This window comes from Podarcis melisellensis, assembly GCF_964234715.1.
Source record: "Podarcis melisellensis genome assembly, chromosome: Z".
In the NCBI taxonomy this organism is placed as follows: domain Eukaryota; kingdom Metazoa; phylum Chordata; class Lepidosauria; order Squamata; family Lacertidae; genus Podarcis; species Podarcis melisellensis.
Window position 1 is genome coordinate 38,902,024 of NC_138547.1, and position 5,352 is coordinate 38,907,375.

General features: G+C 47.9%; 1 long non-coding RNA gene across 3 annotated transcripts; it reads right to left on the reverse strand.

Annotated features, from left to right (window-relative positions):
* Positions 1 to 3,328: 3,328 nt before the first annotated feature.
* LOC309362187 lies at positions 3,329 to 4,389 on the reverse strand. Of its 3 annotated transcripts, none has more exons than XR_014164853.1 (3): positions 4,049 to 4,389; positions 3,898 to 3,967; positions 3,329 to 3,851 (listed from the first exon to the last, which is right to left on the reverse strand). It is a non-coding gene; the product is annotated as an uncharacterized lncRNA (long non-coding RNA). The 3 variants fall into 3 exon arrangements; XR_014164854.1 differs by having other exon boundaries at positions 3,329 to 3,423; positions 3,492 to 3,967; positions 4,049 to 4,369; XR_014164855.1 differs by having other exon boundaries at positions 3,329 to 3,967; positions 4,049 to 4,133.
* Positions 4,390 to 5,352: the final 963 nt, after the last annotated feature.

The window sequence follows — 5,352 nt, forward strand, 5'->3', positions numbered from 1 at the left end:
CCAAGACTGCATAGGCACTGAGTGCTCTAACCCCCACAACCCATGAAGGGTCAGGGCACCCACATTTTTTATGCCCGGCTGCACATGCTGTGTGGGGGGAGGGTGCCCGATGTCAGCATGCCCAGCAGCAGAACATATGCTTCTACCAAGTGTGGCCCTGAGGGAGCACACAGTGCATAGCCTAGCTGGGTGTGCTGCCCAGCTGAGGGGAGGGACAGCCAACTCCAGGGGGCCCTGGAGTGGCTCTGTGTGCCACCACTATTCCCCCTGCCACCACATGCCTCCTTAACTTCTGGAGGCCAGTTGTGGCCTCTTGAAGGCCCACTGAGGCTGTGGGAAGGCCTGATGAGAAGAAGTTTGGATTTGATACCCCGCTTTATCACTACCCGAAGGAGTCTCAAGGCGGCTAACACTCTTCTTTCCCTTCCTCCCCCACAACAAACACTCTGTGAGGTGAGTGGGGCTGAGAGACTTCAAGAAGTGTGACTGGCCCAAGGTCACCCAGCAGCTGCATGTGGAGGAGCGGAGACGCGAACCCAGTTCCCCAGATTAAGAGTCTACCGCTCTTAACCACTACACCACACTGAGGCCGCAGGAAGGCCTGACAGCCCCTGACAGCCCGCAGCCACAACGGGCCCTATCAGGCCTTCCAGAGGCTATAATGGGCCTCCTTCTCCTGTGGGACGTACACATCAGTGGCGTAGCGTGGGGGGTGCAGGGGGGGCCGGCCGCACCGGCCGCAACATCTGGGGGTTAGGGTTAGGGGCGCAAATCCACGGGTTAGGGGGTGCAAATCCATGGGTTAGGGGGTCAAATTACTTGCCTTGCCCCGGGTGCTGACAACCCACGCTACGCCACTGGTACACATGCACCCTGCGCTTGACAGCACAAGCCCACACCGGGCACCCAGAAAGTGGGGCAGGACGCGGCGCCTGAGCAAGCCTGAATCCTGATAGATTAAAATTTATGCCAAGAGCTGCCACAAAAGGCAAATGCAAGCCCTGAAAATTCTCTCTTTCACTTTTTGTGTCTCTCCACCTTGACCAATTTGTTTGTGCCTGCAAATGAGAGGGGCTGATAAACCCCACAATCCCATCGCACAAAATGAACTAATCTAGCTTTCAATTACATGGTTTTCACTTACATTTCTCTCAATTAGCGCCATATAGCTAAAGGACACTTTTGGAGCTCCAGAACTGTGAAAATCATGGTATCATTTTTTTAAAATAAAAAGGGGGTTTATTAACAGTGGTGATCCACCTGACATATGAAACATACTTTAATTGATCTAGGTGTGATATTAACTTTTTAGCTAATTGGGAATGTATTTCCCATTGAGATATTGATCACAACCAAACCAAAATGTTAAAGCACATAGCTTCCCGCAAAGAATGCTGGGAACTGTAATTTGTTAAGGGTACTGGGAATTTCAGCTTTTAAGGAGGAAACTACAGTTCCCAAGATTATTTAGGAGAGGCTATGTGCTTTAAATGTATGCGGTGGATGTCATCATCATTTAAAAACTGTCTGGAATCTACAGACTCCATAGAATTAGGAGTGAAAGCAGAGTGTCCTGAGCTGGGCCTGCTTTTTAGCTGTTATTTATTTATTTATTTATTTATTTATTTATTTATTTATTTATTTGTTCGTTCATTCATTCATTCATTCACTCGTTCATCACATTCCACACATGCAGTATAAGAGATACAATAAAAAAACAGTTAACAGCAGCACAGAAAACAGGAGATATATATTTTTAAAAGCAATACAAAGGTCACACCCATGCCAGAGACCAATTCATCAAGTTGGGAAACCCCATCAGAACAGAAATGTTGTTTCCAGAAAGTGCAGATAGGGGATATCTGTCATTCTTGACAGGAATGCTGTTCCACAGAACAAGAGAGGCTATACTAAAAGCCCTATGATATGTTACTGTGGAGCAAAGTATCATAGAATTGTAGCCCTGGAAGGATCCAAGGCAGTTCATCCAGTGGTGTCCAAACTTACAGTCATACCTCAGGTTGAAGTAGCTTCGCGATAAGTATTTTTGGGTTGCGCGCTGCGGTGACCCGGAAGTAACGGAGCGCGTTACTTCCGGGTTTCTCCGCTCGCGCATGCGCAGACGGTCAAAATGATGTTACGCGCATGCGCAGAAGTGACGAATCATGACCCGCGCATGCGCAGATGCACGGACACATGTTGCGTTCACTTCTGGATGCAAACGGGGCTCTGGAACAGATCCCATTCACATCCAGAGGTACCACTGTAGTTCAAGGAGGGCCAGATTTGATGAAGTGAAGGGCCATGAGGGCCGACCAAACGGCCAACCAAAGTTGTTGTTGAGCTCTTTTAGGATTTTACCCCAGGAAATAAACTGCCCCAGGGGCCAGACTGAACCAACCATCGGGCCGGATTAGGCCCCCAAAACGGATTTTGTGCCCTGCCGTGGACCTCACGGCCCTTCATGAAATCTGGCCCTCTTTCAAAAACGTTTGAACAGCACTGAAGGGTTAATGTCAAAGAGTTCGAGAGAAGCAGGGAAGGGGGTGCTAGATAATGACCCCCCCAACACATCCATTGGAAAAGGGACATGGTTTAAGGTGCGTTTGCAGCTGAGGTCCCTCCCCCCCCCCATTTTGAGTGTTCCGAATAGCAATATGAATGCTATAAACACATGCAGAAACACAAATGGTTCCTAAATTTCAGCTGAATTCCCTGCATTTTAGGGGGTTCGACAAGCTATTTCTTAATAGATTTAATTGGATGTGGTGCTTCCTCTCTGCATGTCATTCCTTGAACAGATTCCTGTGCAAAGATAAGGTTTGCTTTCATTGCTCTGTTCATTTGTATATTGGACTAGTGTTGTGTGGAAGGAAATGCAGTCCCCGGGGTTAAAATTCCCCGCTTCCGTGTTTGAAATTCTAGAATAAGAAACTGCCTCTTTCCCCTCAGCTGCTATGTCTGTTTGTGACATGACAGGAGACCATACATAGACAGGGCTGGGGAAACTAGGCCTCAAGGGGGGGCATTTATAAATAAACAAATGATGACTGAGGAGCCCCCCCCTTGTGACACGTGTAGCATGTGGACTCCATGGCACCCTAAGATACCCTCCTTAGCACCCACCAAGGCCCTGACCCTCCCATTTTTAAAAAGTTTTCCCAAAATCTTTAATTTTTACAGAGCTGCAAAACAGTTTGTTTTGGCAGTTGAGGGATTGGTGTTATTTATTTATTTATTTTGCCCTTTCTGACATACACATAAACTGGTTCCTTTGAATTAAGGTCTCTGGCTCCTTTTAAATAAAGTGATCTGGACAAATTGGGTCAATTAGGAAAGCTTTTTATTATACACACTTGCAAGTGGGGTAACCCAAGATCAGGCACATCTTCATTAGGAAAAACACATCTTATAAAGTTGCTTCTCTGGCCGCAAGTCCCTCCTTCCACGCCCACAAGGGGCGTGCCAGTTTACAGAAGTATTACGTATACCTCATTAACATTTTACCATTCCACTTCCCATGTTAATCAGAATACAATACAATACAATACAATACAATACAATACAATACAATACAAACACCTTTATTGGCATTTAAAGTTAAGACATTTCAAAATGGCTTGAGATACAAAGTTTTTCTTCTTCCTGTTTCTTGTTTCTGAGAAATTTGAATTGGGAAATCCTTTCGATTCCACAATAATAAGAGGCAGTGGGGTTAGGGAGGCCAGGGCCACATCCACACCATTTAACGCGCTATGAAGCCGCTTTAAACACTCATGGCTTCTTCCCCCAAAGAATCTGGGAGCTATAGTTTGAAAAGGGTGCTGAGAGTTGTTAGGAGACCCCGTTCCCTGCAAAGAAGGGAACCCTACCCCTACCCCTGACGCTAACCCTAACTCTAACCCTAATGTTAACCCTTAACTAGAGCTACAATTCCCAGAGTTCCCTGGCAAGAAGGGAACCAGCCCTAACCCTAAGCCTGCCCCCTAACTAGAACTACAATTCCTGGATTTCCCTGACAAGAAAGGAACCCCAACCCCAACTCTACCCCTACCCCTGACGCTAACCCTAACTCTAACCCTAACACTAACCCTTAACCCTTAACTAGAGCTACAATTCCCAGAGTTCCCTGGCAAGAAGGGAACCCTACTCCTACCCCTATCCATATCTTACTCCAACCGCAACCCTAACCCTAACTCTAACCGTAATCCTAATCCTTAACCATCCTAACAACCCTCCGTCCCCTTAACCAACTACAGTTCCGAGAATCCCTGAGGGGAAGCCATTCCTGTTTAAAGCGTCTTCATAGCACTTCCAGTGGTGCGCCTAATGTGGCTTAATATTCCCTCCCTCATTTTCTTCTCTCTCCCCACTGCCCCATCACGTGCATCAGATGTCCACCTGCAGTCTCCCTTTAAATCTCCTTCTCTCACGTATGGCCACGGCCTAGTCCATTGCACACTGCCAGGTGTTCATGTTCATTTCTCTGATGTAAATAGGGACGTCCTGCAGTTCTCTACATGACTTTGAAGGCTGGATTTGGAGGAAACCTCACCAGCTCCAGACATCCCTGTAAGGCAAAGGCAAACAGGTGAGTGGGATAGCCCCCATCCGACAGCGTCCCCCCAGACTCCACCTCTGTTTGGCTGCCTGTTCACAAACAAGGCTTCCAAACCGGTTTGCATCCATCTCAGCCAGTGTAGCCTTGCGGCATCCACTAGCCTGAATGCAAACTCTTCCAACAAACATCCACCAGCTGCAGCATCACCAGGTCCATTGCCAGACATCAACCAGCTTCAGAGCTGAATATCAGTCGCCTTCAAGTAGCGATCCCACCAGCAAGTAAACTTTGTACTTGCCTTCTCCTTGCTCCACAGCATCCCAGCACCAGGCAATTGCCTCCTTCCGCTTGCCAGCTTGCCGCCACGGGGCAGACCACCTGGGCTGAGTGCCACTGAGCTGCCCATTTCTCTCTGGGGAAGGCAACTGCCCATGCTTGCGCCTTGGCCCACATTTATACCTGCTTAGCTGCCAAATGTTTTTGTCACATCACAGTCAACCCACAGACAATGGCAGCAGCTGGGGAGGCATCACCATCACCCCCTCAGCCCTCACAATGGTGAGCGCAGCTCAGCAGCCAAAACACCCTCTCCCCAAGTTGTGCCAATATCTATGAAGGCCACACTGGAAACCCAAGGGGACAGGAGGGAGACATTTTTCAGCCCAGTGGTTGCATTTCCCTCCACACAAGACTAGTCAAATGCACAAATGAACAGAGCAATGAAAGCAAGCCTTATCTTGGCACAGGAAGCTGTTCAAGAAAAGACCTGCAGAGAGAAAGTTAGCATCTCA